The 27,073-nt window shown below is 50.3% G+C and overlaps 48 non-coding genes across 48 annotated transcripts; all 48 read right to left on the bottom strand.

Moving 5' to 3' along the window:
* Positions 1 to 242: 242 nt before the first annotated feature.
* Positions 243 to 315, bottom strand: Trnaf-gaa. The gene has a single exon. It is a non-coding gene; the product is annotated as a tRNA-Phe (tRNA).
* Positions 316 to 914: 599 nt separating this feature from the next.
* Positions 915 to 996, bottom strand: Trnas-uga. The gene has a single exon. It is a non-coding gene; the product is annotated as a tRNA-Ser (tRNA).
* A 693-nt stretch (positions 997 to 1,689) lies between these two features.
* On the bottom strand, positions 1,690 to 1,771 carry Trnas-cga. Its single transcript has one exon. It is a non-coding gene; the product is annotated as a tRNA-Ser (tRNA).
* A 138-nt stretch (positions 1,772 to 1,909) lies between these two features.
* On the bottom strand, positions 1,910 to 1,982 carry Trnak-uuu. The gene has a single exon. It is a non-coding gene; the product is annotated as a tRNA-Lys (tRNA).
* Positions 1,983 to 2,521: 539 nt separating this feature from the next.
* On the bottom strand, positions 2,522 to 2,594 carry Trnaf-gaa. Its single transcript has one exon. It is a non-coding gene; the product is annotated as a tRNA-Phe (tRNA).
* A 599-nt stretch (positions 2,595 to 3,193) lies between these two features.
* Trnas-uga lies at positions 3,194 to 3,275 on the bottom strand. The gene has a single exon. It is a non-coding gene; the product is annotated as a tRNA-Ser (tRNA).
* Positions 3,276 to 3,968: 693 nt separating this feature from the next.
* On the bottom strand, positions 3,969 to 4,050 carry Trnas-cga. The gene has a single exon. It is a non-coding gene; the product is annotated as a tRNA-Ser (tRNA).
* Positions 4,051 to 4,188: 138 nt separating this feature from the next.
* Positions 4,189 to 4,261, bottom strand: Trnak-uuu. Its single transcript has one exon. It is a non-coding gene; the product is annotated as a tRNA-Lys (tRNA).
* A 539-nt stretch (positions 4,262 to 4,800) lies between these two features.
* Trnaf-gaa lies at positions 4,801 to 4,873 on the bottom strand. The gene has a single exon. It is a non-coding gene; the product is annotated as a tRNA-Phe (tRNA).
* Positions 4,874 to 5,472: 599 nt separating this feature from the next.
* Positions 5,473 to 5,554, bottom strand: Trnas-uga. The gene has a single exon. It is a non-coding gene; the product is annotated as a tRNA-Ser (tRNA).
* Positions 5,555 to 6,247: 693 nt separating this feature from the next.
* On the bottom strand, positions 6,248 to 6,329 carry Trnas-cga. Its single transcript has one exon. It is a non-coding gene; the product is annotated as a tRNA-Ser (tRNA).
* A 138-nt stretch (positions 6,330 to 6,467) lies between these two features.
* Positions 6,468 to 6,540, bottom strand: Trnak-uuu. Its single transcript has one exon. It is a non-coding gene; the product is annotated as a tRNA-Lys (tRNA).
* A 539-nt stretch (positions 6,541 to 7,079) lies between these two features.
* Trnaf-gaa lies at positions 7,080 to 7,152 on the bottom strand. The gene has a single exon. It is a non-coding gene; the product is annotated as a tRNA-Phe (tRNA).
* A 599-nt stretch (positions 7,153 to 7,751) lies between these two features.
* Positions 7,752 to 7,833, bottom strand: Trnas-uga. Its single transcript has one exon. It is a non-coding gene; the product is annotated as a tRNA-Ser (tRNA).
* A 693-nt stretch (positions 7,834 to 8,526) lies between these two features.
* Trnas-cga lies at positions 8,527 to 8,608 on the bottom strand. Its single transcript has one exon. It is a non-coding gene; the product is annotated as a tRNA-Ser (tRNA).
* A 138-nt stretch (positions 8,609 to 8,746) lies between these two features.
* Trnak-uuu lies at positions 8,747 to 8,819 on the bottom strand. The gene has a single exon. It is a non-coding gene; the product is annotated as a tRNA-Lys (tRNA).
* Positions 8,820 to 9,358: 539 nt separating this feature from the next.
* Positions 9,359 to 9,431, bottom strand: Trnaf-gaa. The gene has a single exon. It is a non-coding gene; the product is annotated as a tRNA-Phe (tRNA).
* Positions 9,432 to 10,030: 599 nt separating this feature from the next.
* Trnas-uga lies at positions 10,031 to 10,112 on the bottom strand. The gene has a single exon. It is a non-coding gene; the product is annotated as a tRNA-Ser (tRNA).
* Positions 10,113 to 10,805: 693 nt separating this feature from the next.
* On the bottom strand, positions 10,806 to 10,887 carry Trnas-cga. The gene has a single exon. It is a non-coding gene; the product is annotated as a tRNA-Ser (tRNA).
* A 138-nt stretch (positions 10,888 to 11,025) lies between these two features.
* Positions 11,026 to 11,098, bottom strand: Trnak-uuu. Its single transcript has one exon. It is a non-coding gene; the product is annotated as a tRNA-Lys (tRNA).
* A 539-nt stretch (positions 11,099 to 11,637) lies between these two features.
* On the bottom strand, positions 11,638 to 11,710 carry Trnaf-gaa. The gene has a single exon. It is a non-coding gene; the product is annotated as a tRNA-Phe (tRNA).
* A 599-nt stretch (positions 11,711 to 12,309) lies between these two features.
* On the bottom strand, positions 12,310 to 12,391 carry Trnas-uga. The gene has a single exon. It is a non-coding gene; the product is annotated as a tRNA-Ser (tRNA).
* Positions 12,392 to 13,084: 693 nt separating this feature from the next.
* Positions 13,085 to 13,166, bottom strand: Trnas-cga. The gene has a single exon. It is a non-coding gene; the product is annotated as a tRNA-Ser (tRNA).
* A 138-nt stretch (positions 13,167 to 13,304) lies between these two features.
* On the bottom strand, positions 13,305 to 13,377 carry Trnak-uuu. The gene has a single exon. It is a non-coding gene; the product is annotated as a tRNA-Lys (tRNA).
* A 539-nt stretch (positions 13,378 to 13,916) lies between these two features.
* On the bottom strand, positions 13,917 to 13,989 carry Trnaf-gaa. Its single transcript has one exon. It is a non-coding gene; the product is annotated as a tRNA-Phe (tRNA).
* A 599-nt stretch (positions 13,990 to 14,588) lies between these two features.
* On the bottom strand, positions 14,589 to 14,670 carry Trnas-uga. The gene has a single exon. It is a non-coding gene; the product is annotated as a tRNA-Ser (tRNA).
* A 693-nt stretch (positions 14,671 to 15,363) lies between these two features.
* Positions 15,364 to 15,445, bottom strand: Trnas-cga. Its single transcript has one exon. It is a non-coding gene; the product is annotated as a tRNA-Ser (tRNA).
* A 138-nt stretch (positions 15,446 to 15,583) lies between these two features.
* Trnak-uuu lies at positions 15,584 to 15,656 on the bottom strand. Its single transcript has one exon. It is a non-coding gene; the product is annotated as a tRNA-Lys (tRNA).
* A 539-nt stretch (positions 15,657 to 16,195) lies between these two features.
* Trnaf-gaa lies at positions 16,196 to 16,268 on the bottom strand. The gene has a single exon. It is a non-coding gene; the product is annotated as a tRNA-Phe (tRNA).
* Positions 16,269 to 16,867: 599 nt separating this feature from the next.
* Positions 16,868 to 16,949, bottom strand: Trnas-uga. Its single transcript has one exon. It is a non-coding gene; the product is annotated as a tRNA-Ser (tRNA).
* Positions 16,950 to 17,642: 693 nt separating this feature from the next.
* Positions 17,643 to 17,724, bottom strand: Trnas-cga. The gene has a single exon. It is a non-coding gene; the product is annotated as a tRNA-Ser (tRNA).
* A 138-nt stretch (positions 17,725 to 17,862) lies between these two features.
* Positions 17,863 to 17,935, bottom strand: Trnak-uuu. The gene has a single exon. It is a non-coding gene; the product is annotated as a tRNA-Lys (tRNA).
* A 539-nt stretch (positions 17,936 to 18,474) lies between these two features.
* Positions 18,475 to 18,547, bottom strand: Trnaf-gaa. Its single transcript has one exon. It is a non-coding gene; the product is annotated as a tRNA-Phe (tRNA).
* Positions 18,548 to 19,146: 599 nt separating this feature from the next.
* Trnas-uga lies at positions 19,147 to 19,228 on the bottom strand. Its single transcript has one exon. It is a non-coding gene; the product is annotated as a tRNA-Ser (tRNA).
* Positions 19,229 to 19,921: 693 nt separating this feature from the next.
* On the bottom strand, positions 19,922 to 20,003 carry Trnas-cga. Its single transcript has one exon. It is a non-coding gene; the product is annotated as a tRNA-Ser (tRNA).
* Positions 20,004 to 20,141: 138 nt separating this feature from the next.
* On the bottom strand, positions 20,142 to 20,214 carry Trnak-uuu. The gene has a single exon. It is a non-coding gene; the product is annotated as a tRNA-Lys (tRNA).
* Positions 20,215 to 20,753: 539 nt separating this feature from the next.
* Positions 20,754 to 20,826, bottom strand: Trnaf-gaa. Its single transcript has one exon. It is a non-coding gene; the product is annotated as a tRNA-Phe (tRNA).
* Positions 20,827 to 21,425: 599 nt separating this feature from the next.
* Trnas-uga lies at positions 21,426 to 21,507 on the bottom strand. Its single transcript has one exon. It is a non-coding gene; the product is annotated as a tRNA-Ser (tRNA).
* Positions 21,508 to 22,200: 693 nt separating this feature from the next.
* On the bottom strand, positions 22,201 to 22,282 carry Trnas-cga. Its single transcript has one exon. It is a non-coding gene; the product is annotated as a tRNA-Ser (tRNA).
* A 138-nt stretch (positions 22,283 to 22,420) lies between these two features.
* Trnak-uuu lies at positions 22,421 to 22,493 on the bottom strand. The gene has a single exon. It is a non-coding gene; the product is annotated as a tRNA-Lys (tRNA).
* A 539-nt stretch (positions 22,494 to 23,032) lies between these two features.
* On the bottom strand, positions 23,033 to 23,105 carry Trnaf-gaa. The gene has a single exon. It is a non-coding gene; the product is annotated as a tRNA-Phe (tRNA).
* A 599-nt stretch (positions 23,106 to 23,704) lies between these two features.
* Positions 23,705 to 23,786, bottom strand: Trnas-uga. The gene has a single exon. It is a non-coding gene; the product is annotated as a tRNA-Ser (tRNA).
* Positions 23,787 to 24,479: 693 nt separating this feature from the next.
* On the bottom strand, positions 24,480 to 24,561 carry Trnas-cga. The gene has a single exon. It is a non-coding gene; the product is annotated as a tRNA-Ser (tRNA).
* Positions 24,562 to 24,699: 138 nt separating this feature from the next.
* On the bottom strand, positions 24,700 to 24,772 carry Trnak-uuu. The gene has a single exon. It is a non-coding gene; the product is annotated as a tRNA-Lys (tRNA).
* Positions 24,773 to 25,311: 539 nt separating this feature from the next.
* On the bottom strand, positions 25,312 to 25,384 carry Trnaf-gaa. The gene has a single exon. It is a non-coding gene; the product is annotated as a tRNA-Phe (tRNA).
* A 599-nt stretch (positions 25,385 to 25,983) lies between these two features.
* Positions 25,984 to 26,065, bottom strand: Trnas-uga. Its single transcript has one exon. It is a non-coding gene; the product is annotated as a tRNA-Ser (tRNA).
* Positions 26,066 to 26,758: 693 nt separating this feature from the next.
* Positions 26,759 to 26,840, bottom strand: Trnas-cga. Its single transcript has one exon. It is a non-coding gene; the product is annotated as a tRNA-Ser (tRNA).
* A 138-nt stretch (positions 26,841 to 26,978) lies between these two features.
* Positions 26,979 to 27,051, bottom strand: Trnak-uuu. The gene has a single exon. It is a non-coding gene; the product is annotated as a tRNA-Lys (tRNA).
* Between the last annotated feature and the right edge of the window lie 22 nt (positions 27,052 to 27,073).

The following is a 27,073-nucleotide window of genomic DNA, read 5'->3' as shown; positions in this document are numbered from 1 at the left end:
TCGCTCATTTCGCGGTTCCGTTGAAGACGTTCTTCACCACCTGACACAGAAAAAGGAACGCAGTCGGTAGGGCTTTTTTGATTCTTTTCCTTCAAAGGGAGTTAGTTTTCTAGTGAGTTCCTCTTATGGCATGCACTAGACAACCAGAACTGCTACAGCAGAGAGTCATTTTTGTTGTCAGCTGTAGTTGCATTATCACCAACGCAGAGCAATTCCATTGGCGTCGCATCAAAACGAATACCTGCCGAAACCCGGGATCGAACCAGGGACCTTTAGATCTTCAGTCTAACGCTCTCCCAACTGAGCTATTTCGGCTGACATTGAACGTTGCTGTTTGCATGTGTTCGTTCAGCTCTGCCTCGTTGCCAATTTCACAGTCACCTTCGTCTGATAAGACACAGGGACGCTGAAAGGCGAGCAGCCGATGCAGTGAAGTCCCACACACATTTCTTCTGCTTCCATCATCGTAACAAGCAAACATGTCGACTCGACTCGTGTAATATTCACTTCGCTGACTTCACGTGACGCCGCGCTGACGCTAGAAAACCCGTGCTATGTCGATGTCAGGGGCAACTCGTGTGCAGAGAACGAGACACAAGAAGGAGTGAGCCTCTCCACCGTATGAGAGGCAGTATCTAGCAGATACACACGGTAAAACATTCGACTTGCGTTAGCTCGTAAATTGCTACACGTCATCGTCTGCAAGCTAAAAAGGACACATCTGCACTGCCCAGTGAGGCGACACTTGTACTAACACCCGGTGGGCGGCTGTGAGACGAGGAGATGAGCTGCGGCTTCTGGGCGCGACTGTAACGCTGCGCCCTGGATCAAATAACTGGTGACCCATGTGTTTAGTAGTGACGCAACTGCTAGGATGCACCTGAACGTCCATCTTTTGAGAGAGAGAAAATTTTCGCAGTCGGCAGGACTCGAACCTACGCTCCCAGAGGGAATCTGATTTCAAGTCAGACGCCTTAACCACTCGGCCACGACTGCCGGTGGCAGAAGCGACTCCCGACAAGTGAAACGGCCATCTTTAGAAGCAATCTGATGGCAGAAAGCGGCGTGGCCTCACTCTTTCCTGTAGGGTTTCCATTAGCCGTTACGAAAGTGTATTAATTTTCGCCCAGACAGGGACTTGAACCCAGGACCCTTTGGTTGAAAACCTAACGCTCTACCGACTCAGCTATGCGGGCCCACGCACGAGCATTATCGTACAGCTGCGTGGTGAGCGAGTGATTCGCATGTTGTAATTACTGGCTTATGGCTCCAATGGCGACTTCACCGACTTCCCACTGACGCACCGCTGACGCTAGTTTTCTGTCGTCTTAAAACGATGGACATACCTCCAAGCAGCTGCGAGATCTTAAGAAAAGAAACGCTGCACCACTGCCTTCGCCGCACTCGAATGATTCAATTGCGATTCTTAAAAAGAATTGAATGTTCGCTCTGTCCAACACTTTCGAGCACATCTGTGTACTCACGATCTCAGCGACGGCTTTCTGCAGTCCCAGCGTCAGTGCGAGGTGAACCGATGGCCACAGTAAGCAGCGGTCGTCGCGAAACTCAGTATTCTTAAACGGAAACTTTCGTCTTGTTGAGAATGGCGTCACTGGTTTGCACCCGCATTCGCCCACGCATGTCACATGTGTGCGAAAATTTTTGCTCCTCTCTTTACGCAAAATCGCACGCAGCCGGTAGGATTCGAACCTACGCTCCCATAGGGAATCTGATTTCGAGTCAGACGCCTTAACCACTCGGCCACGACTGCCGGTAGCGCGGCGTTGTCCCGACACATGCAAATGCTACCGTTTGAAGCACTGTGGTGTCAGAAAACGGCGTAGCTGCATTATTTTCCGTAGCGTTTCCACCGCTACCAGACGAATCGCTACCAAAGTTTTAAAATTTCCGCCCGGACAGGGACTTGAACCCTGGACCCTTAGGTTAAAAGCCTAATGCTCTACCGACTGAGCTATCCGGGCTCGGACGACGGTGTGAGACCTCCCACGATGCACAACTGTACATTGACTCATGTCCTTTACTGTTGTGCAATCGTTGCATGGGGCCGTTACTAATAAAACGTCGCCTAAATGCTGTCTGCAAACTTATCGCGCTAAGCTCGTAACACACTATCGAAGACTGCTGGCACACGATGCAACAACAAATTGCACCAGTTGTTACGTCTCATACGTTGGAGCAGAGAATTGACGTGTTTTGTCGACACTCACTGGGCAATTGGAAAATTCGCAAGCATTTCGAATGCAATGTTTCCCACGTTTTCGCTCATTTCGCGGTTCCGTTGAAGACGTTCTTCACCACCTGACACAGAAAAAGGAACGCAGTCGGTAGGGCTTTTTTGATTCTTTTCCTTCAAAGGGAGTTAGTTTTCTAGTGAGTTCCTCTTATGGCATGCACTAGACAACCAGAACTGCTACAGCAGAGAGTCATTTTTGTTGTCAGCTGTAGTTGCATTATCACCAACGCAGAGCAATTCCATTGGCGTCGCATCAAAACGAATACCTGCCGAAACCCGGGATCGAAGCAGGGACCTTTAGATCTTCAGTCTAACGCTCTCCCAACTGAGCTATTTCGGCTGACATTGAACGTTGCTGTTTGCATGTGTTCGTTCAGCTCTGCCTCGTTGCCAATTTCACAGTCACCTTCGTCTGATAAGACACAGGGACGCTGAAAGGCGAGCAGCCGATGCAGTGAAGTCCCACACACATTTCTTCTGCTTCCATCATCGTAACAAGCAAACATGTCGACTCGACTCGTGTAATATTCACTTCGCTGACTTCACGTGACGCCGCGCTGACGCTAGAAAACCCGTGCTATGTCGATGTCAGGGGCAACTCGTGTGCAGAGAACGAGACACAAGAAGGAGTGAGCCTCTCCACCGTATGAGAGGCAGTATCTAGCAGATACACACGGTAAAACATTCGACTTGCGTTAGCTCGTAAATTGCTACACGTCATCGTCTGCAAGCTAAAAAGGACACATCTGCACTGCCCAGTGAGGCGACACTTGTACTAACACCCGGTGGGCGGCTGTGAGACGAGGAGATGAGCTGCGGCTTCTGGGCGCGACTGTAACGCTGCGCCCTGGATCAAATAACTGGTGACCCATGTGTTTAGTAGTGACGCAACTGCTAGGATGCACCTGAACGTCCATCTTTTGAGAGAGAGAAAATTTTCGCAGTCGGCAGGACTCGAACCTACGCTCCCAGAGGGAATCTGATTTCAAGTCAGACGCCTTAACCACTCGGCCACGACTGCCGGTGGCAGAAGCGACTCCCGACAAGTGAAACGGCCATCTTTAGAAGCAATCTGATGGCAGAAAGCGGCGTGGCCTCACTCTTTCCTGTAGGGTTTCCATTAGCCGTTACGAAAGTGTATTAATTTTCGCCCAGACAGGGACTTGAACCCAGGACCCTTTGGTTGAAAACCTAACGCTCTACCGACTCAGCTATGCGGGCCCACGCACGAGCATTATCGTACAGCTGCGTGGTGAGCGAGTGATTCGCATGTTGTAATTACTGGCTTATGGCTCCAATGGCGACTTCACCGACTTCCCACTGACGCACCGCTGACGCTAGTTTTCTGTCGTCTTAAAACGATGGACATACCTCCAAGCAGCTGCGAGATCTTAAGAAAAGAAACGCTGCACCACTGCCTTCGCCGCACTCGAATGATTCAATTGCGATTCTTAAAAAGAATTGAATGTTCGCTCTGTCCAACACTTTCGAGCACATCTGTGTACTCACGATCTCAGCGACGGCTTTCTGCAGTCCCAGCGTCAGTGCGAGGTGAACCGATGGCCACAGTAAGCAGCGGTCGTCGCGAAACTCAGTATTCTTAAACGGAAACTTTCGTCTTGTTGAGAATGGCGTCACTGGTTTGCACCCGCATTCGCCCACGCATGTCACATGTGTGCGAAAATTTTTGCTCCTCTCTTTACGCAAAATCGCACGCAGCCGGTAGGATTCGAACCTACGCTCCCATAGGGAATCTGATTTCGAGTCAGACGCCTTAACCACTCGGCCACGACTGCCGGTAGCGCGGCGTTGTCCCGACACATGCAAATGCTACCGTTTGAAGCACTGTGGTGTCAGAAAACGGCGTAGCTGCATTATTTTCCGTAGCGTTTCCACCGCTACCAGACGAATCGCTACCAAAGTTTTAAAATTTCCGCCCGGACAGGGACTTGAACCCTGGACCCTTAGGTTAAAAGCCTAATGCTCTACCGACTGAGCTATCCGGGCTCGGACGACGGTGTGAGACCTCCCACGATGCACAACTGTACATTGACTCATGTCCTTTACTGTTGTGCAATCGTTGCATGGGGCCGTTACTAATAAAACGTCGCCTAAATGCTGTCTGCAAACTTATCGCGCTAAGCTCGTAACACACTATCGAAGACTGCTGGCACACGATGCAACAACAAATTGCACCAGTTGTTACGTCTCATACGTTGGAGCAGAGAATTGACGTGTTTTGTCGACACTCACTGGGCAATTGGAAAATTCGCAAGCATTTCGAATGCAATGTTTCCCACGTTTTCGCTCATTTCGCGGTTCCGTTGAAGACGTTCTTCACCACCTGACACAGAAAAAGGAACGCAGTCGGTAGGGCTTTTTTGATTCTTTTCCTTCAAAGGGAGTTAGTTTTCTAGTGAGTTCCTCTTATGGCATGCACTAGACAACCAGAACTGCTACAGCAGAGAGTCATTTTTGTTGTCAGCTGTAGTTGCATTATCACCAACGCAGAGCAATTCCATTGGCGTCGCATCAAAACGAATACCTGCCGAAACCCGGGATCGAACCAGGGACCTTTAGATCTTCAGTCTAACGCTCTCCCAACTGAGCTATTTCGGCTGACATTGAACGTTGCTGTTTGCATGTGTTCGTTCAGCTCTGCCTCGTTGCCAATTTCACAGTCACCTTCGTCTGATAAGACACAGGGACGCTGAAAGGCGAGCAGCCGATGCAGTGAAGTCCCACACACATTTCTTCTGCTTCCATCATCGTAACAAGCAAACATGTCGACTCGACTCGTGTAATATTCACTTCGCTGACTTCACGTGACGCCGCGCTGACGCTAGAAAACCCGTGCTATGTCGATGTCAGGGGCAACTCGTGTGCAGAGAACGAGACACAAGAAGGAGTGAGCCTCTCCACCGTATGAGAGGCAGTATCTAGCAGATACACACGGTAAAACATTCGACTTGCGTTAGCTCGTAAATTGCTACACGTCATCGTCTGCAAGCTAAAAAGGACACATCTGCACTGCCCAGTGAGGCGACACTTGTACTAACACCCGGTGGGCGGCTGTGAGACGAGGAGATGAGCTGCGGCTTCTGGGCGCGACTGTAACGCTGCGCCCTGGATCAAATAACTGGTGACCCATGTGTTTAGTAGTGACGCAACTGCTAGGATGCACCTGAACGTCCATCTTTTGAGAGAGAGAAAATTTTCGCAGTCGGCAGGACTCGAACCTACGCTCCCAGAGGGAATCTGATTTCAAGTCAGACGCCTTAACCACTCGGCCACGACTGCCGGTGGCAGAAGCGACTCCCGACAAGTGAAACGGCCATCTTTAGAAGCAATCTGATGGCAGAAAGCGGCGTGGCCTCACTCTTTCCTGTAGGGTTTCCATTAGCCGTTACGAAAGTGTATTAATTTTCGCCCAGACAGGGACTTGAACCCAGGACCCTTTGGTTGAAAACCTAACGCTCTACCGACTCAGCTATGCGGGCCCACGCACGAGCATTATCGTACAGCTGCGTGGTGAGCGAGTGATTCGCATGTTGTAATTACTGGCTTATGGCTCCAATGGCGACTTCACCGACTTCCCACTGACGCACCGCTGACGCTAGTTTTCTGTCGTCTTAAAACGATGGACATACCTCCAAGCAGCTGCGAGATCTTAAGAAAAGAAACGCTGCACCACTGCCTTCGCCGCACTCGAATGATTCAATTGCGATTCTTAAAAAGAATTGAATGTTCGCTCTGTCCAACACTTTCGAGCACATCTGTGTACTCACGATCTCAGCGACGGCTTTCTGCAGTCCCAGCGTCAGTGCGAGGTGAACCGATGGCCACAGTAAGCAGCGGTCGTCGCGAAACTCAGTATTCTTAAACGGAAACTTTCGTCTTGTTGAGAATGGCGTCACTGGTTTGCACCCGCATTCGCCCACGCATGTCACATGTGTGCGAAAATTTTTGCTCCTCTCTTTACGCAAAATCGCACGCAGCCGGTAGGATTCGAACCTACGCTCCCATAGGGAATCTGATTTCGAGTCAGACGCCTTAACCACTCGGCCACGACTGCCGGTAGCGCGGCGTTGTCCCGACACATGCAAATGCTACCGTTTGAAGCACTGTGGTGTCAGAAAACGGCGTAGCTGCATTATTTTCCGTAGCGTTTCCACCGCTACCAGACGAATCGCTACCAAAGTTTTAAAATTTCCGCCCGGACAGGGACTTGAACCCTGGACCCTTAGGTTAAAAGCCTAATGCTCTACCGACTGAGCTATCCGGGCTCGGACGACGGTGTGAGACCTCCCACGATGCACAACTGTACATTGACTCATGTCCTTTACTGTTGTGCAATCGTTGCATGGGGCCGTTACTAATAAAACGTCGCCTAAATGCTGTCTGCAAACTTATCGCGCTAAGCTCGTAACACACTATCGAAGACTGCTGGCACACGATGCAACAACAAATTGCACCAGTTGTTACGTCTCATACGTTGGAGCAGAGAATTGACGTGTTTTGTCGACACTCACTGGGCAATTGGAAAATTCGCAAGCATTTCGAATGCAATGTTTCCCACGTTTTCGCTCATTTCGCGGTTCCGTTGAAGACGTTCTTCACCACCTGACACAGAAAAAGGAACGCAGTCGGTAGGGCTTTTTTGATTCTTTTCCTTCAAAGGGAGTTAGTTTTCTAGTGAGTTCCTCTTATGGCATGCACTAGACAACCAGAACTGCTACAGCAGAGAGTCATTTTTGTTGTCAGCTGTAGTTGCATTATCACCAACGCAGAGCAATTCCATTGGCGTCGCATCAAAACGAATACCTGCCGAAACCCGGGATCGAACCAGGGACCTTTAGATCTTCAGTCTAACGCTCTCCCAACTGAGCTATTTCGGCTGACATTGAACGTTGCTGTTTGCATGTGTTCGTTCAGCTCTGCCTCGTTGCCAATTTCACAGTCACCTTCGTCTGATAAGACACAGGGACGCTGAAAGGCGAGCAGCCGATGCAGTGAAGTCCCACACACATTTCTTCTGCTTCCATCATCGTAACAAGCAAACATGTCGACTCGACTCGTGTAATATTCACTTCGCTGACTTCACGTGACGCCGCGCTGACGCTAGAAAACCCGTGCTATGTCGATGTCAGGGGCAACTCGTGTGCAGAGAACGAGACACAAGAAGGAGTGAGCCTCTCCACCGTATGAGAGGCAGTATCTAGCAGATACACACGGTAAAACATTCGACTTGCGTTAGCTCGTAAATTGCTACACGTCATCGTCTGCAAGCTAAAAAGGACACATCTGCACTGCCCAGTGAGGCGACACTTGTACTAACACCCGGTGGGCGGCTGTGAGACGAGGAGATGAGCTGCGGCTTCTGGGCGCGACTGTAACGCTGCGCCCTGGATCAAATAACTGGTGACCCATGTGTTTAGTAGTGACGCAACTGCTAGGATGCACCTGAACGTCCATCTTTTGAGAGAGAGAAAATTTTCGCAGTCGGCAGGACTCGAACCTACGCTCCCAGAGGGAATCTGATTTCAAGTCAGACGCCTTAACCACTCGGCCACGACTGCCGGTGGCAGAAGCGACTCCCGACAAGTGAAACGGCCATCTTTAGAAGCAATCTGATGGCAGAAAGCGGCGTGGCCTCACTCTTTCCTGTAGGGTTTCCATTAGCCGTTACGAAAGTGTATTAATTTTCGCCCAGACAGGGACTTGAACCCAGGACCCTTTGGTTGAAAACCTAACGCTCTACCGACTCAGCTATGCGGGCCCACGCACGAGCATTATCGTACAGCTGCGTGGTGAGCGAGTGATTCGCATGTTGTAATTACTGGCTTATGGCTCCAATGGCGACTTCACCGACTTCCCACTGACGCACCGCTGACGCTAGTTTTCTGTCGTCTTAAAACGATGGACATACCTCCAAGCAGCTGCGAGATCTTAAGAAAAGAAACGCTGCACCACTGCCTTCGCCGCACTCGAATGATTCAATTGCGATTCTTAAAAAGAATTGAATGTTCGCTCTGTCCAACACTTTCGAGCACATCTGTGTACTCACGATCTCAGCGACGGCTTTCTGCAGTCCCAGCGTCAGTGCGAGGTGAACCGATGGCCACAGTAAGCAGCGGTCGTCGCGAAACTCAGTATTCTTAAACGGAAACTTTCGTCTTGTTGAGAATGGCGTCACTGGTTTGCACCCGCATTCGCCCACGCATGTCACATGTGTGCGAAAATTTTTGCTCCTCTCTTTACGCAAAATCGCACGCAGCCGGTAGGATTCGAACCTACGCTCCCATAGGGAATCTGATTTCGAGTCAGACGCCTTAACCACTCGGCCACGACTGCCGGTAGCGCGGCGTTGTCCCGACACATGCAAATGCTACCGTTTGAAGCACTGTGGTGTCAGAAAACGGCGTAGCTGCATTATTTTCCGTAGCGTTTCCACCGCTACCAGACGAATCGCTACCAAAGTTTTAAAATTTCCGCCCGGACAGGGACTTGAACCCTGGACCCTTAGGTTAAAAGCCTAATGCTCTACCGACTGAGCTATCCGGGCTCGGACGACGGTGTGAGACCTCCCACGATGCACAACTGTACATTGACTCATGTCCTTTACTGTTGTGCAATCGTTGCATGGGGCCGTTACTAATAAAACGTCGCCTAAATGCTGTCTGCAAACTTATCGCGCTAAGCTCGTAACACACTATCGAAGACTGCTGGCACACGATGCAACAACAAATTGCACCAGTTGTTACGTCTCATACGTTGGAGCAGAGAATTGACGTGTTTTGTCGACACTCACTGGGCAATTGGAAAATTCGCAAGCATTTCGAATGCAATGTTTCCCACGTTTTCGCTCATTTCGCGGTTCCGTTGAAGACGTTCTTCACCACCTGACACAGAAAAAGGAACGCAGTCGGTAGGGCTTTTTTGATTCTTTTCCTTCAAAGGGAGTTAGTTTTCTAGTGAGTTCCTCTTATGGCATGCACTAGACAACCAGAACTGCTACAGCAGAGAGTCATTTTTGTTGTCAGCTGTAGTTGCATTATCACCAACGCAGAGCAATTCCATTGGCGTCGCATCAAAACGAATACCTGCCGAAACCCGGGATCGAACCAGGGACCTTTAGATCTTCAGTCTAACGCTCTCCCAACTGAGCTATTTCGGCTGACATTGAACGTTGCTGTTTGCATGTGTTCGTTCAGCTCTGCCTCGTTGCCAATTTCACAGTCACCTTCGTCTGATAAGACACAGGGACGCTGAAAGGCGAGCAGCCGATGCAGTGAAGTCCCACACACATTTCTTCTGCTTCCATCATCGTAACAAGCAAACATGTCGACTCGACTCGTGTAATATTCACTTCGCTGACTTCACGTGACGCCGCGCTGACGCTAGAAAACCCGTGCTATGTCGATGTCAGGGGCAACTCGTGTGCAGAGAACGAGACACAAGAAGGAGTGAGCCTCTCCACCGTATGAGAGGCAGTATCTAGCAGATACACACGGTAAAACATTCGACTTGCGTTAGCTCGTAAATTGCTACACGTCATCGTCTGCAAGCTAAAAAGGACACATCTGCACTGCCCAGTGAGGCGACACTTGTACTAACACCCGGTGGGCGGCTGTGAGACGAGGAGATGAGCTGCGGCTTCTGGGCGCGACTGTAACGCTGCGCCCTGGATCAAATAACTGGTGACCCATGTGTTTAGTAGTGACGCAACTGCTAGGATGCACCTGAACGTCCATCTTTTGAGAGAGAGAAAATTTTCGCAGTCGGCAGGACTCGAACCTACGCTCCCAGAGGGAATCTGATTTCAAGTCAGACGCCTTAACCACTCGGCCACGACTGCCGGTGGCAGAAGCGACTCCCGACAAGTGAAACGGCCATCTTTAGAAGCAATCTGATGGCAGAAAGCGGCGTGGCCTCACTCTTTCCTGTAGGGTTTCCATTAGCCGTTACGAAAGTGTATTAATTTTCGCCCAGACAGGGACTTGAACCCAGGACCCTTTGGTTGAAAACCTAACGCTCTACCGACTCAGCTATGCGGGCCCACGCACGAGCATTATCGTACAGCTGCGTGGTGAGCGAGTGATTCGCATGTTGTAATTACTGGCTTATGGCTCCAATGGCGACTTCACCGACTTCCCACTGACGCACCGCTGACGCTAGTTTTCTGTCGTCTTAAAACGATGGACATACCTCCAAGCAGCTGCGAGATCTTAAGAAAAGAAACGCTGCACCACTGCCTTCGCCGCACTCGAATGATTCAATTGCGATTCTTAAAAAGAATTGAATGTTCGCTCTGTCCAACACTTTCGAGCACATCTGTGTACTCACGATCTCAGCGACGGCTTTCTGCAGTCCCAGCGTCAGTGCGAGGTGAACCGATGGCCACAGTAAGCAGCGGTCGTCGCGAAACTCAGTATTCTTAAACGGAAACTTTCGTCTTGTTGAGAATGGCGTCACTGGTTTGCACCCGCATTCGCCCACGCATGTCACATGTGTGCGAAAATTTTTGCTCCTCTCTTTACGCAAAATCGCACGCAGCCGGTAGGATTCGAACCTACGCTCCCATAGGGAATCTGATTTCGAGTCAGACGCCTTAACCACTCGGCCACGACTGCCGGTAGCGCGGCGTTGTCCCGACACATGCAAATGCTACCGTTTGAAGCACTGTGGTGTCAGAAAACGGCGTAGCTGCATTATTTTCCGTAGCGTTTCCACCGCTACCAGACGAATCGCTACCAAAGTTTTAAAATTTCCGCCCGGACAGGGACTTGAACCCTGGACCCTTAGGTTAAAAGCCTAATGCTCTACCGACTGAGCTATCCGGGCTCGGACGACGGTGTGAGACCTCCCACGATGCACAACTGTACATTGACTCATGTCCTTTACTGTTGTGCAATCGTTGCATGGGGCCGTTACTAATAAAACGTCGCCTAAATGCTGTCTGCAAACTTATCGCGCTAAGCTCGTAACACACTATCGAAGACTGCTGGCACACGATGCAACAACAAATTGCACCAGTTGTTACGTCTCATACGTTGGAGCAGAGAATTGACGTGTTTTGTCGACACTCACTGGGCAATTGGAAAATTCGCAAGCATTTCGAATGCAATGTTTCCCACGTTTTCGCTCATTTCGCGGTTCCGTTGAAGACGTTCTTCACCACCTGACACAGAAAAAGGAACGCAGTCGGTAGGGCTTTTTTGATTCTTTTCCTTCAAAGGGAGTTAGTTTTCTAGTGAGTTCCTCTTATGGCATGCACTAGACAACCAGAACTGCTACAGCAGAGAGTCATTTTTGTTGTCAGCTGTAGTTGCATTATCACCAACGCAGAGCAATTCCATTGGCGTCGCATCAAAACGAATACCTGCCGAAACCCGGGATCGAACCAGGGACCTTTAGATCTTCAGTCTAACGCTCTCCCAACTGAGCTATTTCGGCTGACATTGAACGTTGCTGTTTGCATGTGTTCGTTCAGCTCTGCCTCGTTGCCAATTTCACAGTCACCTTCGTCTGATAAGACACAGGGACGCTGAAAGGCGAGCAGCCGATGCAGTGAAGTCCCACACACATTTCTTCTGCTTCCATCATCGTAACAAGCAAACATGTCGACTCGACTCGTGTAATATTCACTTCGCTGACTTCACGTGACGCCGCGCTGACGCTAGAAAACCCGTGCTATGTCGATGTCAGGGGCAACTCGTGTGCAGAGAACGAGACACAAGAAGGAGTGAGCCTCTCCACCGTATGAGAGGCAGTATCTAGCAGATACACACGGTAAAACATTCGACTTGCGTTAGCTCGTAAATTGCTACACGTCATCGTCTGCAAGCTAAAAAGGACACATCTGCACTGCCCAGTGAGGCGACACTTGTACTAACACCCGGTGGGCGGCTGTGAGACGAGGAGATGAGCTGCGGCTTCTGGGCGCGACTGTAACGCTGCGCCCTGGATCAAATAACTGGTGACCCATGTGTTTAGTAGTGACGCAACTGCTAGGATGCACCTGAACGTCCATCTTTTGAGAGAGAGAAAATTTTCGCAGTCGGCAGGACTCGAACCTACGCTCCCAGAGGGAATCTGATTTCAAGTCAGACGCCTTAACCACTCGGCCACGACTGCCGGTGGCAGAAGCGACTCCCGACAAGTGAAACGGCCATCTTTAGAAGCAATCTGATGGCAGAAAGCGGCGTGGCCTCACTCTTTCCTGTAGGGTTTCCATTAGCCGTTACGAAAGTGTATTAATTTTCGCCCAGACAGGGACTTGAACCCAGGACCCTTTGGTTGAAAACCTAACGCTCTACCGACTCAGCTATGCGGGCCCACGCACGAGCATTATCGTACAGCTGCGTGGTGAGCGAGTGATTCGCATGTTGTAATTACTGGCTTATGGCTCCAATGGCGACTTCACCGACTTCCCACTGACGCACCGCTGACGCTAGTTTTCTGTCGTCTTAAAACGATGGACATACCTCCAAGCAGCTGCGAGATCTTAAGAAAAGAAACGCTGCACCACTGCCTTCGCCGCACTCGAATGATTCAATTGCGATTCTTAAAAAGAATTGAATGTTCGCTCTGTCCAACACTTTCGAGCACATCTGTGTACTCACGATCTCAGCGACGGCTTTCTGCAGTCCCAGCGTCAGTGCGAGGTGAACCGATGGCCACAGTAAGCAGCGGTCGTCGCGAAACTCAGTATTCTTAAACGGAAACTTTCGTCTTGTTGAGAATGGCGTCACTGGTTTGCACCCGCATTCGCCCACGCATGTCACATGTGTGCGAAAATTTTTGCTCCTCTCTTTACGCAAAATCGCACGCAGCCGGTAGGATTCGAACCTACGCTCCCATAGGGAATCTGATTTCGAGTCAGACGCCTTAACCACTCGGCCACGACTGCCGGTAGCGCGGCGTTGTCCCGACACATGCAAATGCTACCGTTTGAAGCACTGTGGTGTCAGAAAACGGCGTAGCTGCATTATTTTCCGTAGCGTTTCCACCGCTACCAGACGAATCGCTACCAAAGTTTTAAAATTTCCGCCCGGACAGGGACTTGAACCCTGGACCCTTAGGTTAAAAGCCTAATGCTCTACCGACTGAGCTATCCGGGCTCGGACGACGGTGTGAGACCTCCCACGATGCACAACTGTACATTGACTCATGTCCTTTACTGTTGTGCAATCGTTGCATGGGGCCGTTACTAATAAAACGTCGCCTAAATGCTGTCTGCAAACTTATCGCGCTAAGCTCGTAACACACTATCGAAGACTGCTGGCACACGATGCAACAACAAATTGCACCAGTTGTTACGTCTCATACGTTGGAGCAGAGAATTGACGTGTTTTGTCGACACTCACTGGGCAATTGGAAAATTCGCAAGCATTTCGAATGCAATGTTTCCCACGTTTTCGCTCATTTCGCGGTTCCGTTGAAGACGTTCTTCACCACCTGACACAGAAAAAGGAACGCAGTCGGTAGGGCTTTTTTGATTCTTTTCCTTCAAAGGGAGTTAGTTTTCTAGTGAGTTCCTCTTATGGCATGCACTAGACAACCAGAACTGCTACAGCAGAGAGTCATTTTTGTTGTCAGCTGTAGTTGCATTATCACCAACGCAGAGCAATTCCATTGGCGTCGCATCAAAACGAATACCTGCCGAAACCCGGGATCGAACCAGGGACCTTTAGATCTTCAGTCTAACGCTCTCCCAACTGAGCTATTTCGGCTGACATTGAACGTTGCTGTTTGCATGTGTTCGTTCAGCTCTGCCTCGTTGCCAATTTCACAGTCACCTTCGTCTGATAAGACACAGGGACGCTGAAAGGCGAGCAGCCGATGCAGTGAAGTCCCACACACATTTCTTCTGCTTCCATCATCGTAACAAGCAAACATGTCGACTCGACTCGTGTAATATTCACTTCGCTGACTTCACGTGACGCCGCGCTGACGCTAGAAAACCCGTGCTATGTCGATGTCAGGGGCAACTCGTGTGCAGAGAACGAGACACAAGAAGGAGTGAGCCTCTCCACCGTATGAGAGGCAGTATCTAGCAGATACACACGGTAAAACATTCGACTTGCGTTAGCTCGTAAATTGCTACACGTCATCGTCTGCAAGCTAAAAAGGACACATCTGCACTGCCCAGTGAGGCGACACTTGTACTAACACCCGGTGGGCGGCTGTGAGACGAGGAGATGAGCTGCGGCTTCTGGGCGCGACTGTAACGCTGCGCCCTGGATCAAATAACTGGTGACCCATGTGTTTAGTAGTGACGCAACTGCTAGGATGCACCTGAACGTCCATCTTTTGAGAGAGAGAAAATTTTCGCAGTCGGCAGGACTCGAACCTACGCTCCCAGAGGGAATCTGATTTCAAGTCAGACGCCTTAACCACTCGGCCACGACTGCCGGTGGCAGAAGCGACTCCCGACAAGTGAAACGGCCATCTTTAGAAGCAATCTGATGGCAGAAAGCGGCGTGGCCTCACTCTTTCCTGTAGGGTTTCCATTAGCCGTTACGAAAGTGTATTAATTTTCGCCCAGACAGGGACTTGAACCCAGGACCCTTTGGTTGAAAACCTAACGCTCTACCGACTCAGCTATGCGGGCCCACGCACGAGCATTATCGTACAGCTGCGTGGTGAGCGAGTGATTCGCATGTTGTAATTACTGGCTTATGGCTCCAATGGCGACTTCACCGACTTCCCACTGACGCACCGCTGACGCTAGTTTTCTGTCGTCTTAAAACGATGGACATACCTCCAAGCAGCTGCGAGATCTTAAGAAAAGAAACGCTGCACCACTGCCTTCGCCGCACTCGAATGATTCAATTGCGATTCTTAAAAAGAATTGAATGTTCGCTCTGTCCAACACTTTCGAGCACATCTGTGTACTCACGATCTCAGCGACGGCTTTCTGCAGTCCCAGCGTCAGTGCGAGGTGAACCGATGGCCACAGTAAGCAGCGGTCGTCGCGAAACTCAGTATTCTTAAACGGAAACTTTCGTCTTGTTGAGAATGGCGTCACTGGTTTGCACCCGCATTCGCCCACGCATGTCACATGTGTGCGAAAATTTTTGCTCCTCTCTTTACGCAAAATCGCACGCAGCCGGTAGGATTCGAACCTACGCTCCCATAGGGAATCTGATTTCGAGTCAGACGCCTTAACCACTCGGCCACGACTGCCGGTAGCGCGGCGTTGTCCCGACACATGCAAATGCTACCGTTTGAAGCACTGTGGTGTCAGAAAACGGCGTAGCTGCATTATTTTCCGTAGCGTTTCCACCGCTACCAGACGAATCGCTACCAAAGTTTTAAAATTTCCGCCCGGACAGGGACTTGAACCCTGGACCCTTAGGTTAAAAGCCTAATGCTCTACCGACTGAGCTATCCGGGCTCGGACGACGGTGTGAGACCTCCCACGATGCACAACTGTACATTGACTCATGTCCTTTACTGTTGTGCAATCGTTGCATGGGGCCGTTACTAATAAAACGTCGCCTAAATGCTGTCTGCAAACTTATCGCGCTAAGCTCGTAACACACTATCGAAGACTGCTGGCACACGATGCAACAACAAATTGCACCAGTTGTTACGTCTCATACGTTGGAGCAGAGAATTGACGTGTTTTGTCGACACTCACTGGGCAATTGGAAAATTCGCAAGCATTTCGAATGCAATGTTTCCCACGTTTTCGCTCATTTCGCGGTTCCGTTGAAGACGTTCTTCACCACCTGACACAGAAAAAGGAACGCAGTCGGTAGGGCTTTTTTGATTCTTTTCCTTCAAAGGGAGTTAGTTTTCTAGTGAGTTCCTCTTATGGCATGCACTAGACAACCAGAACTGCTACAGCAGAGAGTCATTTTTGTTGTCAGCTGTAGTTGCATTATCACCAACGCAGAGCAATTCCATTGGCGTCGCATCAAAACGAATACCTGCCGAAACCCGGGATCGAACCAGGGACCTTTAGATCTTCAGTCTAACGCTCTCCCAACTGAGCTATTTCGGCTGACATTGAACGTTGCTGTTTGCATGTGTTCGTTCAGCTCTGCCTCGTTGCCAATTTCACAGTCACCTTCGTCTGATAAGACACAGGGACGCTGAAAGGCGAGCAGCCGATGCAGTGAAGTCCCACACACATTTCTTCTGCTTCCATCATCGTAACAAGCAAACATGTCGACTCGACTCGTGTAATATTCACTTCGCTGACTTCACGTGACGCCGCGCTGACGCTAGAAAACCCGTGCTATGTCGATGTCAGGGGCAACTCGTGTGCAGAGAACGAGACACAAGAAGGAGTGAGCCTCTCCACCGTATGAGAGGCAGTATCTAGCAGATACACACGGTAAAACATTCGACTTGCGTTAGCTCGTAAATTGCTACACGTCATCGTCTGCAAGCTAAAAAGGACACATCTGCACTGCCCAGTGAGGCGACACTTGTACTAACACCCGGTGGGCGGCTGTGAGACGAGGAGATGAGCTGCGGCTTCTGGGCGCGACTGTAACGCTGCGCCCTGGATCAAATAACTGGTGACCCATGTGTTTAGTAGTGACGCAACTGCTAGGATGCACCTGAACGTCCATCTTTTGAGAGAGAGAAAATTTTCGCAGTCGGCAGGACTCGAACCTACGCTCCCAGAGGGAATCTGATTTCAAGTCAGACGCCTTAACCACTCGGCCACGACTGCCGGTGGCAGAAGCGACTCCCGACAAGTGAAACGGCCATCTTTAGAAGCAATCTGATGGCAGAAAGCGGCGTGGCCTCACTCTTTCCTGTAGGGTTTCCATTAGCCGTTACGAAAGTGTATTAATTTTCGCCCAGACAGGGACTTGAACCCAGGACCCTTTGGTTGAAAACCTAACGCTCTACCGACTCAGCTATGCGGGCCCACGCACGAGCATTATCGTACAGCTGCGTGGTGAGCGAGTGATTCGCATGTTGTAATTACTGGCTTATGGCTCCAATGGCGACTTCACCGACTTCCCACTGACGCACCGCTGACGCTAGTTTTCTGTCGTCTTAAAACGATGGACATACCTCCAAGCAGCTGCGAGATCTTAAGAAAAGAAACGCTGCACCACTGCCTTCGCCGCACTCGAATGATTCAATTGCGATTCTTAAAAAGAATTGAATGTTCGCTCTGTCCAACACTTTCGAGCACATCTGTGTACTCACGATCTCAGCGACGGCTTTCTGCAGTCCCAGCGTCAGTGCGAGGTGAACCGATGGCCACAGTAAGCAGCGGTCGTCGCGAAACTCAGTATTCTTAAACGGAAACTTTCGTCTTGTTGAGAATGGCGTCACTGGTTTGCACCCGCATTCGCCCACGCATGTCACATGTGTGCGAAAATTTTTGCTCCTCTCTTTACGCAAAATCGCACGCAGCCGGTAGGATTCGAACCTACGCTCCCATAGGGAATCTGATTTCGAGTCAGACGCCTTAACCACTCGGCCACGACTGCCGGTAGCGCGGCGTTGTCCCGACACATGCAAATGCTACCGTTTGAAGCACTGTGGTGTCAGAAAACGGCGTAGCTGCATTATTTTCCGTAGCGTTTCCACCGCTACCAGACGAATCGCTACCAAAGTTTTAAAATTTCCGCCCGGACAGGGACTTGAACCCTGGACCCTTAGGTTAAAAGCCTAATGCTCTACCGACTGAGCTATCCGGGCTCGGACGACGGTGTGAGACCTCCCACGATGCACAACTGTACATTGACTCATGTCCTTTACTGTTGTGCAATCGTTGCATGGGGCCGTTACTAATAAAACGTCGCCTAAATGCTGTCTGCAAACTTATCGCGCTAAGCTCGTAACACACTATCGAAGACTGCTGGCACACGATGCAACAACAAATTGCACCAGTTGTTACGTCTCATACGTTGGAGCAGAGAATTGACGTGTTTTGTCGACACTCACTGGGCAATTGGAAAATTCGCAAGCATTTCGAATGCAATGTTTCCCACGTTTTCGCTCATTTCGCGGTTCCGTTGAAGACGTTCTTCACCACCTGACACAGAAAAAGGAACGCAGTCGGTAGGGCTTTTTTGATTCTTTTCCTTCAAAGGGAGTTAGTTTTCTAGTGAGTTCCTCTTATGGCATGCACTAGACAACCAGAACTGCTACAGCAGAGAGTCATTTTTGTTGTCAGCTGTAGTTGCATTATCACCAACGCAGAGCAATTCCATTGGCGTCGCATCAAAACGAATACCTGCCGAAACCCGGGATCGAACCAGGGACCTTTAGATCTTCAGTCTAACGCTCTCCCAACTGAGCTATTTCGGCTGACATTGAACGTTGCTGTTTGCATGTGTTCGTTCAGCTCTGCCTCGTTGCCAATTTCACAGTCACCTTCGTCTGATAAGACACAGGGACGCTGAAAGGCGAGCAGCCGATGCAGTGAAGTCCCACACACATTTCTTCTGCTTCCATCATCGTAACAAGCAAACATGTCGACTCGACTCGTGTAATATTCACTTCGCTGACTTCACGTGACGCCGCGCTGACGCTAGAAAACCCGTGCTATGTCGATGTCAGGGGCAACTCGTGTGCAGAGAACGAGACACAAGAAGGAGTGAGCCTCTCCACCGTATGAGAGGCAGTATCTAGCAGATACACACGGTAAAACATTCGACTTGCGTTAGCTCGTAAATTGCTACACGTCATCGTCTGCAAGCTAAAAAGGACACATCTGCACTGCCCAGTGAGGCGACACTTGTACTAACACCCGGTGGGCGGCTGTGAGACGAGGAGATGAGCTGCGGCTTCTGGGCGCGACTGTAACGCTGCGCCCTGGATCAAATAACTGGTGACCCATGTGTTTAGTAGTGACGCAACTGCTAGGATGCACCTGAACGTCCATCTTTTGAGAGAGAGAAAATTTTCGCAGTCGGCAGGACTCGAACCTACGCTCCCAGAGGGAATCTGATTTCAAGTCAGACGCCTTAACCACTCGGCCACGACTGCCGGTGGCAGAAGCGACTCCCGACAAGTGAAACGGCCATCTTTAGAAGCAATCTGATGGCAGAAAGCGGCGTGGCCTCACTCTTTCCTGTAGGGTTTCCATTAGCCGTTACGAAAGTGTATTAATTTTCGCCCAGACAGGGACTTGAACCCAGGACCCTTTGGTTGAAAACCTAACGCTCTACCGACTCAGCTATGCGGGCCCACGCACGAGCATTATCGTACAGCTGCGTGGTGAGCGAGTGATTCGCATGTTGTAATTACTGGCTTATGGCTCCAATGGCGACTTCACCGACTTCCCACTGACGCACCGCTGACGCTAGTTTTCTGTCGTCTTAAAACGATGGACATACCTCCAAGCAGCTGCGAGATCTTAAGAAAAGAAACGCTGCACCACTGCCTTCGCCGCACTCGAATGATTCAATTGCGATTCTTAAAAAGAATTGAATGTTCGCTCTGTCCAACACTTTCGAGCACATCTGTGTACTCACGATCTCAGCGACGGCTTTCTGCAGTCCCAGCGTCAGTGCGAGGTGAACCGATGGCCACAGTAAGCAGCGGTCGTCGCGAAACTCAGTATTCTTAAACGGAAACTTTCGTCTTGTTGAGAATGGCGTCACTGGTTTGCACCCGCATTCGCCCACGCATGTCACATGTGTGCGAAAATTTTTGCTCCTCTCTTTACGCAAAATCGCACGCAGCCGGTAGGATTCGAACCTACGCTCCCATAGGGAATCTGATTTCGAGTCAGACGCCTTAACCACTCGGCCACGACTGCCGGTAGCGCGGCGTTGTCCCGACACATGCAAATGCTACCGTTTGAAGCACTGTGGTGTCAGAAAACGGCGTAGCTGCATTATTTTCCGTAGCGTTTCCACCGCTACCAGACGAATCGCTACCAAAGTTTTAAAATTTCCGCCCGGACAGGGACTTGAACCCTGGACCCTTAGGTTAAAAGCCTAATGCTCTACCGACTGAGCTATCCGGGCTCGGACGACGGTGTGAGACCTCCCACGATGCACAACTGTACATTGACTCATGTCCTTTACTGTTGTGCAATCGTTGCATGGGGCCGTTACTAATAAAACGTCGCCTAAATGCTGTCTGCAAACTTATCGCGCTAAGCTCGTAACACACTATCGAAGACTGCTGGCACACGATGCAACAACAAATTGCACCAGTTGTTACGTCTCATACGTTGGAGCAGAGAATTGACGTGTTTTGTCGACACTCACTGGGCAATTGGAAAATTCGCAAGCATTTCGAATGCAATGTTTCCCACGTTTTCGCTCATTTCGCGGTTCCGTTGAAGACGTTCTTCACCACCTGACACAGAAAAAGGAACGCAGTCGGTAGGGCTTTTTTGATTCTTTTCCTTCAAAGGGAGTTAGTTTTCTAGTGAGTTCCTCTTATGGCATGCACTAGACAACCAGAACTGCTACAGCAGAGAGTCATTTTTGTTGTCAGCTGTAGTTGCATTATCACCAACGCAGAGCAATTCCATTGGCGTCGCATCAAAACGAATACCTGCCGAAACCCGGGATCGAACCAGGGACCTTTAGATCTTCAGTCTAACGCTCTCCCAACTGAGCTATTTCGGCTGACATTGAACGTTGCTGTTTGCATGTGTTCGTTCAGCTCTGCCTCGTTGCCAATTTCACAGTCACCTTCGTCTGATAAGACACAGGGACGCTGAAAGGCGAGCAGCCGATGCAGTGAAGTCCCACACACATTTCTTCTGCTTCCATCATCGTAACAAGCAAACATGTCGACTCGACTCGTGTAATATTCACTTCGCTGACTTCACGTGACGCCGCGCTGACGCTAGAAAACCCGTGCTATGTCGATGTCAGGGGCAACTCGTGTGCAGAGAACGAGACACAAGAAGGAGTGAGCCTCTCCACCGTATGAGAGGCAGTATCTAGCAGATACACACGGTAAAACATTCGACTTGCGTTAGCTCGTAAATTGCTACACGTCATCGTCTGCAAGCTAAAAAGGACACATCTGCACTGCCCAGTGAGGCGACACTTGTACTAACACCCGGTGGGCGGCTGTGAGACGAGGAGATGAGCTGCGGCTTCTGGGCGCGACTGTAACGCTGCGCCCTGGATCAAATAACTGGTGACCCATGTGTTTAGTAGTGACGCAACTGCTAGGATGCACCTGAACGTCCATCTTTTGAGAGAGAGAAAATTTTCGCAGTCGGCAGGACTCGAACCTACGCTCCCAGAGGGAATCTGATTTCAAGTCAGACGCCTTAACCACTCGGCCACGACTGCCGGTGGCAGAAGCGACTCCCGACAAGTGAAACGGCCATCTTTAGAAGCAATCTGATGGCAGAAAGCGGCGTGGCCTCACTCTTTCCTGTAGGGTTTCCATTAGCCGTTACGAAAGTGTATTAATTTTCGCCCAGACAGGGACTTGAACCCAGGACCCTTTGGTTGAAAACCTAACGCTCTACCGACTCAGCTATGCGGGCCCACGCACGAGCATTATCGTACAGCTGCGTGGTGAGCGAGTGATTCGCATGTTGTAATTACTGGCTTATGGCTCCAATGGCGACTTCACCGACTTCCCACTGACGCACCGCTGACGCTAGTTTTCTGTCGTCTTAAAACGATGGACATACCTCCAAGCAGCTGCGAGATCTTAAGAAAAGAAACGCTGCACCACTGCCTTCGCCGCACTCGAATGATTCAATTGCGATTCTTAAAAAGAATTGAATGTTCGCTCTGTCCAACACTTTCGAGCACATCTGTGTACTCACGATCTCAGCGACGGCTTTCTGCAGTCCCAGCGTCAGTGCGAGGTGAACCGATGGCCACAGTAAGCAGCGGTCGTCGCGAAACTCAGTAGTCTTAAACGGAAACTTTCGTCTTGTTGAGAATGGCGTCACTGGTTTGCACCCGCATTCGCCCACGCATGTCACATGTGTGCGAAAATTTTTGCTCCTCTCTTTACGCAAAATCGCACGCAGCCGGTAGGATTCGAACCTACGCTCCCATAGGGAATCTGATTTCGAGTCAGACGCCTTAACCACTCGGCCACGACTGCCGGTAGCGCGGCGTTGTCCCGACACATGCAAATGCTACCGTTTGAAGCACTGTGGTGTCAGAAAACGGCGTAGCTGCATTATTTTCCGTAGCGTTTCCACCGCTACCAGACGAATCGCTACCAAAGTTTTAAAATTTCCGCCCGGCCAGGGACTTGAACCCTGGACCCTTAGGTTAAAAGCCTAATGCTCTACCGACTGAGCTATCCGGGCTCGGACGACGGTGTGAGACCTCCCACGATGCACAACTGTACATTGACTCATGTCCTTTACTGTTGTGCAATCGTTGCATGGGGCCGTTACTAATAAAACGTCGCCTAAATGCTGTCTGCAAACTTATCGCGCTAAGCTCGTAACACACTATCGAAGACTGCTGGCACACGATGCAACAACAAATTGCACCAGTTGTTACGTCTCATACGTTGGAGCAGAGAATTGACGTGTTTTGTCGACACTCACTGGGCAATTGGAAAATTCGCAAGCATTTCGAATGCAATGTTTCCCACGTTTTCGCTCATTTCGCGGTTCCGTTGAAGACGTTCTTCACCACCTGACACAGAAAAAGGAACGCAGTCGGTAGGGCTTTTTTGATTCTTTTCCTTCAAAGGGAGTTAGTTTTCTAGTGAGTTCCTCTTATGGCATGCACTAGACAACCAGAACTGCTACAGCAGAGAGTCATTTTTGTTGTCAGCTGTAGTTGCATTATCACCAACGCAGAGCAATTCCATTGGCGTCGCATCAAAACGAATACCTGCCGAAACCCGGGATCGAACCAGGGACCTTTAGATCTTCAGTCTAACGCTCTCCCAACTGAGCTATTTCGGCTGACATTGAACGTTGCTGTTTGCATGTGTTCGTTCAGCTCTGCCTCGTTGCCAATTTCACAGTCACCTTCGTCTGATAAGACACAGGGACGCTGAAAGGCGAGCAGCCGATGCAGTGAAGTCCCACACACATTTCTTCTGCTTCCATCATCGTAACAAGCAAACATGTCGACTCGACTCGTGTAATATTCACTTCGCTGACTTCACGTGACGCCGCGCTGACGCTAGAAAACCCGTGCTATGTCGATGTCAGGGGCAACTCGTGTGCAGAGAACGAGACACAAGAAGGAGTGAGCCTCTCCACCGTATGAGAGGCAGTATCTAGCAGATACACACGGTAAAACATTCGACTTGCGTTAGCTCGTAAATTGCTACACGTCATCGTCTGCAAGCTAAAAAGGACACATCTGCACTGCCCAGTGAGGCGACACTTGTACTAACACCCGGTGGGCGGCTGTGAGACGAGGAGATGAGCTGCGGCTTCTGGGCGCGACTGTAACGCTGCGCCCTGGATCAAATAACTGGTGACCCATGTGTTTAGTAGTGACGCAACTGCTAGGATGCACCTGAACGTCCATCTTTTGAGAGAGAGAAAATTTTCGCAGTCGGCAGGACTCGAACCTACGCTCCCAGAGGGAATCTGATTTCAAGTCAGACGCCTTAACCACTCGGCCACGACTGCCGGTGGCAGAAGCGACTCCCGACAAGTGAAACGGCCATCTTTAGAAGCAATCTGATGGCAGAAAGCGGCGTGGCCTCACTCTTTCCTGTAGGGTTTCCATTAGCCGTTACGAAAGTGTATTAATTTTCGCCCAGACAGGGACTTGAACCCAGGACCCTTTGGTTGAAAACCTAACGCTCTACCGACTCAGCTATGCGGGCCCACGCACGAGCATTATCGTACAGCTGCGTGGTGAGCGAGTGATTCGCATGTTGTAATTACTGGCTTATGGCTCCAATGGCGACTTCACCGACTTCCCACTGACGCACCGCTGACGCTAGTTTTCTGTCGTCTTAAAACGATGGACATACCTCCAAGCAGCTGCGAGATCTTAAGAAAAGAAACGCTGCACCACTGCCTTCGCCGCACTCGAATGATTCAATTGCGATTCTTAAAAAGAATTGAATGTTCGCTCTGTCCAACACTTTCGAGCACATCTGTGTACTCACGATCTCAGCGACGGCTTTCTGCAGTCCCAGCGTCAGTGCGAGGTGAACCGATGGCCACAGTAAGCAGCGGTCGTCGCGAAACTCAGTAGTCTTAAACGGAAACTTTCGTCTTGTTGAGAATGGCGTCACTGGTTTGCACCCGCATTCGCCCACGCATGTCACATGTGTGCGAAAATTTTTGCTCCTCTCTTTACGCAAAATCGCACGCAGCCGGTAGGATTCGAACCTACGCTCCCATAGGGAATCTGATTTCGAGTCAGACGCCTTAACCACTCGGCCACGACTGCCGGTAGCGCGGCGTTGTCCCGACACATGCAAATGCTACCGTTTGAAGCACTGTGGTGTCAGAAAACGGCGTAGCTGCATTATTTTCCGTAGCGTTTCCACCGCTACCAGACGAATCGCTACCAAAGTTTTAAAATTTCCGCCCGGCCAGGGACTTGAACCCTGGACCCTTAGGTTAAAAGCCTAATGCTCTACCGACTGAGCTATCCGGGCTCGGACGACGGTGTGAGACCTCCCACGATGCACAACTGTACATTGACTCATGTCCTTTACTGTTGTGCAATCGTTGCATGGGGCCGTTACTAATAAAACGTCGCCTAAATGCTGTCTGCAAACTTATCGCGCTAAGCTCGTAACACACTATCGAAGACTGCTGGCACACGATGCAACAACAAATTGCACCAGTTGTTACGTCTCATACGTTGGAGCAGAGAATTGACGTGTTTTGTCGACACTCACTGGGCAATTGGAAAATTCGCAAGCATTTCGAATGCAATGTTTCCCACGTTTTCGCTCATTTCGCGGTTCCGTTGAAGACGTTCTTCACCACCTGACACAGAAAAAGGAACGCAGTCGGTAGGGCTTTTTTGATTCTTTTCCTTCAAAGGGAGTTAGTTTTCTAGTGAGTTCCTCTTATGGCATGCACTAGACAACCAGAACTGCTACAGCAGAGAGTCATTTTTGTTGTCAGCTGTAGTTGCATTATCACCAACGCAGAGCAATTCCATTGGCGTCGCATCAAAACGAATACCTGCCGAAACCCGGGATCGAACCAGGGACCTTTAGATCTTCAGTCTAACGCTCTCCCAACTGAGCTATTTCGGCTGACATTGAACGTTGCTGTTTGCATGTGTTCGTTCAGCTCTGCCTCGTTGCCAATTTCACAGTCACCTTCGTCTGATAAGACACAGGGACGCTGAAAGGCGAGCAGCCGATGCAGTGAAGTCCCACACACATTTCTTCTGCTTCCATCATCGTAACAAGCAAACATGTCGACTCGACTCGTGTAATATTCACTTCGCTGACTTCACGTGACGCCGCGCTGACGCTAGAAAACCCGTGCTATGTCGATGTCAGGGGCAACTCGTGTGCAGAGAACGAGACACAAGAAGGAGTGAGCCTCTCCACCGTATGAGAGGCAGTATCTAGCAGATACACACGGTAAAACATTCGACTTGCGTTAGCTCGTAAATTGCTACACGTCATCGTCTGCAAGCTAAAAAGGACACATCTGCACTGCCCAGTGAGGCGACACTTGTACTAACACCCGGTGGGCGGCTGTGAGACGAGGAGATGAGCTGCGGCTTCTGGGCGCGACTGTAACGCTGCGCCCTGGATCAAATAACTGGTGACCCATGTGTTTAGTAGTGACGCAACTGCTAGGATGCACCTGAACGTCCATCTTTTGAGAGAGAGAAAATTTTCGCAGTCGGCAGGACTCGAACCTACGCTCCCAGAGGGAATCTGATTTCAAGTCAGACGCCTTAACCACTCGGCCACGACTGCCGGTGGCAGAAGCGACTCCCGACAAGTGAAACGGCCATCTTTAGAAGCAATCTGATGGCAGAAAGCGGCGTGGCCTCACTCTTTCCTGTAGGGTTTCCATTAGCCGTTACGAAAGTGTATTAATTTTCGCCCAGACAGGGACTTGAACCCAGGACCCTTTGGTTGAAAACCTAACGCTCTACCGACTCAGCTATGCGGGCCCACGCACGAGCATTATCGTACAGCTGCGTGGTGAGCGAGTGATTCGCATGTTGTAATTACTGGCTTATGGCTCCAATGGCGACTTCACCGACTTCCCACTGACGCACCGCTGACGCTAGTTTTCTGTCGTCTTAAAACGATGGACATACCTCCAAGCAGCTGCGAGATCTTAAGAAAAGAAACGCTGCACCACTGCCTTCGCCGCACTCGAATGATTCAATTGCGATTCTTAAAAAGAATTGAATGTTCGCTCTGTCCAACACTTTCGAGCACATCTGTGTACTCACGATCTCAGCGACGGCTTTCTGCAGTCCCAGCGTCAGTGCGAGGTGAACCGATGGCCACAGTAAGCAGCGGTCGTCGCGAAACTCAGTATTCTTAAACGGAAACTTTCGTCTTGTTGAGAATGGCGTCACTGGTTTGCACCCGCATTCGCCCACGCATGTCACATGTGTGCGAAAATTTTTGCTCCTCTCTTTACGCAAAATCGCACGCAGCCGGTAGGATTCGAACCTACGCTCCCATAGGGAATCTGATTTCGAGTCAGACGCCTTAACCACTCGGCCACGACTGCCGGTAGCGCGGCGTTGTCCCGACACATGCAAATGCTACCGTTTGAAGCACTGTGGTGTCAGAAAACGGCGTAGCTGCATTATTTTCCGTAGCGTTTCCACCGCTACCAGACGAATCGCTACCAAAGTTTTAAAATTTCCGCCCGGACAGGGACTTGAACCCTGGACCCTTAGGTTAAAAGCCTAATGCTCTACCGACTGAGCTATCCGGGCTCGGACGACGGTGTGAGACCTC

The sequence above is a fragment of the Schistocerca piceifrons genome, unplaced genomic scaffold, assembly GCF_021461385.2.
Source record: "Schistocerca piceifrons isolate TAMUIC-IGC-003096 unplaced genomic scaffold, iqSchPice1.1 HiC_scaffold_1385, whole genome shotgun sequence".
Classification (NCBI taxonomy): Eukaryota; Metazoa; Arthropoda; class Insecta; order Orthoptera; family Acrididae; genus Schistocerca; species Schistocerca piceifrons.
The sequence above is the reverse complement of the archived record's forward strand: the minus strand, read 5'-3'. Positions and strand labels throughout refer to the sequence as shown.